Source organism: Sus scrofa, chromosome 4 (assembly GCF_000003025.6).
Source record: "Sus scrofa isolate TJ Tabasco breed Duroc chromosome 4, Sscrofa11.1, whole genome shotgun sequence".
NCBI lineage: Eukaryota > Metazoa > Chordata > Mammalia > Artiodactyla > Suidae > Sus > Sus scrofa.
The window spans coordinates 19,671,111-19,678,034 of NC_010446.5; the positions used below are offsets into that span (position 1 = coordinate 19,671,111).

The window sequence follows — 6,924 nt, forward strand, 5'->3', positions numbered from 1 at the left end:
TTGTTCCAATCACCTGATATTTATTGGATTGATTATTATGTGTCAGATACTTCTGCGTGACATTGGGCATCCAGTGGCAGATAATACTAATACATCTCTGCTCCTGTAGGGTTTAGAGTCTAGCAGCGAATACACTTATTACACTATGTTTGGGGCAATACTGTCATCCATTGATTTATTAATTTCTAGGTAACAAATAGAATAAGTTAATTCCTTTTGATAATCGTTTCTCAGAAATAATATCCCAAATAAGTAAACTTTTGCTCGTTTTGCCTAAATTATTCTAAAAACAGATCCTTGTGACCCATGGACTTCTTCTGGTAATCAGACATTTAACAGCTGAGAAATAATGAACAAAGGTTTTGAACCAAGTTAGTCACAGAATCAGGATGTACAACATTAACGAAGGAAATTTAGACTCAATTCCTCATCAGCAAGTAATACCCTGGAATGACTAGTGCACTTAATGAATGGATAAATGAGTTTAGTAAGCAGAATAGAAATTTAATTCTGAATATAAAATCTTAAAATAGGAATTCCCGCCATGGCACAGTGGGTTAAGACTCCGACTGCAGTGGCTCCTGGCTCAAGTCATTGTGGAGGCGTGGGTTTGATCCCCTGCTTGGTATAGTGGGTTAAAGGATCTATTGTTGCCCTGTAGTTGTGGTGTAGGTCACAGCTGTGACTTGGATTTCATCCTTGGCCTGGGAACTTCCATATGCTGTGGGTGAGGTCATAAAACTAAAAAAAAAAAAAAAAAAAGAATTCTGAAATATATTCTTTAGTTTCAGATTGACCTCCAGATTGACTTTATAAACTTTGGCAAGCCATATTCTATCTCTTTTACAAAGATTTTGTCCTTTTGAAACAGAAAATTAAGAGAAGTAAATTTGTATATGTTAGAGTTTACAAACTACATGAACTACTTTGAATAAAAGTAGGTAATACATGTGAAAATAACATTATAAAATTTTATAAATTTTAGTTTTATTTGATATTTAGAAGAGCTATGCTGACAAATATTGTAGAAATAAACAAGTCTTAGATATAACAATGTACACTGTATTTTTCAAAGAAACGACAGTCTTCTTCGAGGGAGACAGTGATCTGATTAACTTAAAGACAATTAGTTAATTAAATTAAATTAAAGTTAATTAAATTTAAAGATTAACTTAAAGACAATAAAACCTTTGCAAGGAATGAAGGGCTTTTGTTTATAATTAAACAACCAATGAACAATTGTTTCCTACTACATTTATCTATATATTCATGCATAGGTGCACCTATGTAGCCAGAAAGTCAGCCATTTGTTTTAAGTTTTTGCAAAGGTAACAGTCACTCTTTCAATAAGCCTTTTTTGAGCATCTGCTGTGTGCAGTGCTAGTCTAGATGTTAAAGAGAGACCAAAATGAACAAGACTCGTTCCTGGCTTTGAACGGCTCACAGTTATTATCTAAAGATCATGTAAGTATCATATATTATGTTAGTCACTCGTTTGCTCAAAGACACAAAATTTTCTTGACTGAAACCATTTGGTTCATGTAATTTGGAAGTACCTCAGAATACAGGGTGGGCTGAATATTCCTTAAAATAATTTTCAGTCTTTACCCTGAAATTCCGTTATAGTTGACATGTTAGAATTTGAATTTCAGGATTGCCATCAGCCTAAAATGTCCATGTCACAAAGTCTTTATCTTGATTTCTTTCTTACTCTCACTCACATTGCTACATCTTTAAGTACAGAGTTACAATTTTCTACTACCAAGTCATTAGCAACATCTTTTCTTCTTTATACCGTATTCTCTGCGTGTTCCTGTGTGTGCTTACGTACCACACACACTAGTATTATTTTAACATCAAACATGAGGCACCTCTGTATGTAGGGCACAGTGAAATACACAAAAATGAGTAAAAGTGAATGAGTGGGTGAGGTTGTGGGGAAGGGGTTCTATTTGCTGAGATTCTAAAATAGCTGGCAAATAGCACAGCTTAGAAAGCCAATGAAATTTACTAAGAATGATTTTAAAATCTGCACTTATTGTCTCTAGCTTATACACAATTCCTCTTCTGTAGTAAATAAGGGCACCAAAATGTAGTGACCAGCCAATGAGATCATGAAAGTATTCAAGCAATAATAGAAAGGGATAAATAGTAACTTCCTATTACTTTCAATAATAGTGATTTTAATCATATTAAAATCTAGACACCAAAATTCTGAAAGTGCAGACATCTGAATTAGTATAATCTCCAAACACCTTATAAGTCCTCAAGGCATTTTTATTTTATAATACAATACCATAATTCATATTCATAATAACCACTTCAGTTATCAAGAGTGTTTTTACTTTTCACGTTCTTTTGAAGAAGGAATGCAATTGTAACAATTCCGTGTATATAAGTTTTCCTTCAAAATAGATAACACTGTTTAAGAGTTTGACCACTAAATTGGCAAAGTTCCATCAATCCAGACACTGTTCTGTGAAATAATTTATTCCCCAATAATTGTGTAAATAAGACAGTCACTCATTTTCCAGAGATCTAATCCTATGCATTTCTTTCTTTCTGGATCTTCTGCATTTAATTGTTTCCCTCGGATAAGGAGATTTCCTTCTACAAATGAAATGTCCTAAGTATCAAGAAGCAGGAAGTTTTTCCTCCACTGTGCAGTTGAGTATTGCTCTAAGTTTGCCATTCTCTGTCATCTTGAGTGACAAAGTTTTTAGAAGTTATTACCATAATATTGTATTTTCAAAGTTGCTCCACAGTCCAGAATAGGAGTAGAACCTACCATCTTCCATTTGCCCTGTGCAGCTCCATTGTAGCTATTTTGCAAATGCAACCAGTTTCTCTGAATGAATAAAATATATCTTGGCTGTTGATATCATCGGTCATTCTGGAATCTTAAACTTAACAGCACAAGACTTAATAAATCACATATATAAAAGCCACAATTTCAACTGTTTTACTTCTTTTTTAAAAGCTTTATTGAAGTACAGTTTTTTTAAAGTTTTTTTTTTTAATTATAATTGATTTAAAATGGTTCTATTTTACTTCTTTAAGAAACCACCAAATCTGATCACATTTTGGTTTTGGTTTTCAATTTGGATTTGGTGGCTTATTGCCTATGGCTTATAATTTTTTTTTTCTTCTTCTTTGTTTTCTTCCTGGTCATTCGCATTTATTCACATTCATTCTTCTTTCTCCTGTTAACCCCAATTTTCTTTCTTTAAGCCAAGAGGTATCTAAAGCCCTAAAGACCAAAGTCTAAATTAGCAGAAATGAGTCATGTAGGAAGGTAGAGAGATTCTAGATTTTATGATTTACATCAGAGAAAGAATTGGTGAGAAAGTATTTTTATGCACTAAATTAGGTGATTATCTTTCTGAGTTATTCCCACTCTTTCCACATACAGATGACTTCCTTTTATTCAAGAATGAAAGATGTCCATGGCGGCTCTAGTTTCCAACACCTTTATTGCTTGTAATCCCAGAGAAACAGAGATACATCATATCTCCCATCATCCATATGTTAAACCTTGACAAAAAGTGCTTGGCCTTGTGCTGGAGTCACGTTCTTGAACCGGTCACAGTGGCCAGGGAAAGAAGTTAATCTGCTTGGCCATGGAGGGAGAGAGACAGAGTGTGTGGTTCCAACACAACCACATGGAAGAAGAAAGATTGAGCAAATGACCAGTAGCTGTTATAGGGAGTATTCCAAGACACTATTTTAGTATAGACCTGGCTTTTTTTGTGTGTATGATACAACTATAGCAATCTTATATTTGAAACCCAAGAAGGAAACAACTGTGGTACAAAACAGCTGAATACACAGGTCCAAAAAATGAAGGTATTTTTTTTTAACTGCCACATTCACTTTGAAGCCATTCATCTCCTTCAGCATTCCAAAGATTAAGTACATATTCTGCCTAGCTATATAATAAAGTGGAAAACATGCTGCACCACTGACATCACAGGACAGCTGCCTATAAAGCCAGACTTCTGATGCTGGACTCAAGCTTGGTTTTCTCACAGGTCGTCATCTTCGTCCAGGAGAGCAGTTGTCTGAGCAACCTCTAGATCATGCTTGTACTGCACTGCCAAGGCTGGATCCATGACCACCTCTGGTGGGGCAAGAGCAGGCATGGCGATGAACTCCACGTTAGGATCTCTAATCAGTTTTCTAGTAAGCCAGACGAAGGGCTTTTCAAAACTGTAGTTACTTTCTACAGAAATAGCATAGTACTGAAGGTTCTTCTTTTGGTGGAAGACAATCAACTTTGACTTAAAACTTTGTCCTTAAAATCCACTTTATTACCGCACAACGCGATGGGGATGTTTTCACACACTCGTACCAGATCTCTATTCCAGTTAGGTATGTTCTTGTAAGTAACTCTTGATGTCATATCAAACTTTATAACAGCACACTGAGCTTGGATATAACAGCCACCTTTCAGTCCACCCAATTTCTCCTGAGCAGCTGTGTCCCATACATCCAACTTAATGGGTCCTCTGTTGGTATGGAACACAAAGGAATGGACCTCAACACCCAAGGTAGCTACATACTTCTCAAATTCACCAGTCAGATGATGTTTCACGAATGCAGTTTTCCCAGTACCACCATTACCAACCAACACAAGTTGAAGTGAACTTGGGGTTCTTGGGCAGCCATTGTAATGTCACTTCCAGAAGCATCTCCCTGCTCATCTGACTTAGACCTGGCTTTATTTGTAATATTAAACACACAAATTCTACATTAAAGAAATGCTATCTTGTGTCAAATGGCCACTGTAACTTTGTAGTAAATGCCACTGTAACTTTGTAGTAAATGCCACTGTAACTTTGTAGTAAATGCCTTTCTTTGCTAAATGGTACATGGTAAACTGTTACCCTGATTGTAGATTGACTTTTTTTTAATGCGAGTCTGTTAATAGTGCCTAACAATGACAAGTTACAACACATAAACAACGAACATAAAAATCAAGATTGCATAAGAGTAGAATCATGTTAACAGCAGTATAATCCATTTTAAATCCATTAGAAAAGCTTCAATAGGTACCAGTAATGAGTTTTAAAGCACCTAGGTCAGAAACACCAAGCAAGCTGCTGGTTCACCACACAAAGTTCATTAATCATTGATGTTGCCTGAGAAACTGGTCTGTTGAAATGGATCAAGCACGCCGGGGAGGGGATGCCAATTCATGAAATTTTCAGACATAAGGACTGCACAGGAATTAAACACCAATGACAACTTCAATAAGAAATTGAAGATTCTTGATACTCAAAGGAAAAATGACTTGATATATCCTAGCATGACAAATACATCTCCATTTAAGGTATCAAGCAAAACCACCAAATGCTCAGCATAGGACATGAGAAGCTCTCTTTCCTGCCTTTTATTTATTTATTTATTTATTTATTTATTTATTTATTTATTTTTCTTCTCCAGCTGCACCCACTGCATTTGGAAGTTCCCAGGACAGGGATCAAACCCAAGCTGCAGCTGTGGCAATGCCAAATCCTTAACCCACTGCGCCACAGTCAGAACTCCTTTTCTGCCTTTGAAATCCAATTTGCTGGTATCACTGATGTATTTCATTATTTGATAAATCACAATGATCCATTCTACTTGCCACTGAATGCTTGCAGAGAATGGGCATCAGGGTTATACCTGCATGCTCCAGCTATGACCCATTGATACGTGTGCTCGCTGAGTCAAACGTGTTCATTCCAAAACCTGTTTTTGCCAGTTCACTTATTATGATAATAATTAAATATTAATGAACAGAGGTAATATTTACAGTAAAAGAGGGTTGTTTCTGTGAAGATTAAGTTAAATCCACTGTAAAATCCTGACTAATACCACTTTCCAAAAAGAAAAAAAAAAAGACTGTAAAATTGGGTAAGTGCATCCTTTATAAAAGTGGTTGTGATGACCATCTTGTTTGCCATGTTAGATTCATTCTTCCCCAATTACTACCTTGGGTACCTTCTAATGCTCCCCTCTAATTCATTCTCTTTCTCCTTTTTCCACCTTCTTTTCAGGCTGAATGGAGTCTCCCTGGCTTCCATTTGATTTGGACCAATGAGAAACACTGGCAGGAGATCCAAGGGAGTATTTATTGAATGTTTATTGCCCTAGTTCATTCCCTGTGGGGTTGCATTAGGCTGGCTACATCCCTAGACCTAAATTCTCATTTTCTGACAGGTAGCCTCCTCTCTCTGGCTTCTGGTAGTCATTCTTTCTTCTCTCCTTTCACACCTAGGTGGGAACTGGGCCCAGATTTTACCAGCTCTAATGTACTACATTATCCCTTGTGTTTCTCCATAGTTTGCCCACATTTTTGTTTGCAGTTCCTTTCTAAAACTCACCTTGACTTACTTATTTTGAGTGTACCAGCTGTTTTCTGCCAGCACCTTGGTTGATATGCTGGAAGAGGATAAAGAATGTGGGTGCTAAAAATAAACTCAAAGTGGCTTAAAGACTTAAACATAAGACAAGACACCATCAAACTCCTAGAAGAGAGCATAGGCGAAACATTCTTGACATCAACCTTAAAAATGTTTTCTTAGATCAATCTCCCAAGGCAACAGAAATAAAAGCAAAAATAAGCCAATGAGACCTAATCAAACTGACAAACTTTTGCACAGCAAATGAAACCATTGGGGGGTGGGAGAGAGACAAACTACGGAATGGGAGAAAATTGTTTCAAATGATGCAACTGACAAGGACTTAATCTCTAAAATATACAAACAACTTATACAACTCAACAGCAAAAACAACAACAACAACAAAAAAAAACCCAATTGAAAAATGGGCAAAAGACCTGAATAGACAGTTCTCCAAAGAAGATATGCAGATGACCAACAAACACATGAAAAAATGCTCAACATCACTGATTATTAGAGAAATGCAAATCCAAATTAC

The 6,924-nt window shown here is 36.2% G+C and overlaps 1 pseudogene; it reads right to left on the minus strand.

The window, feature by feature from the left end:
- On the minus strand, positions 795 to 6,559 carry LOC100622881 (annotated as a pseudogene).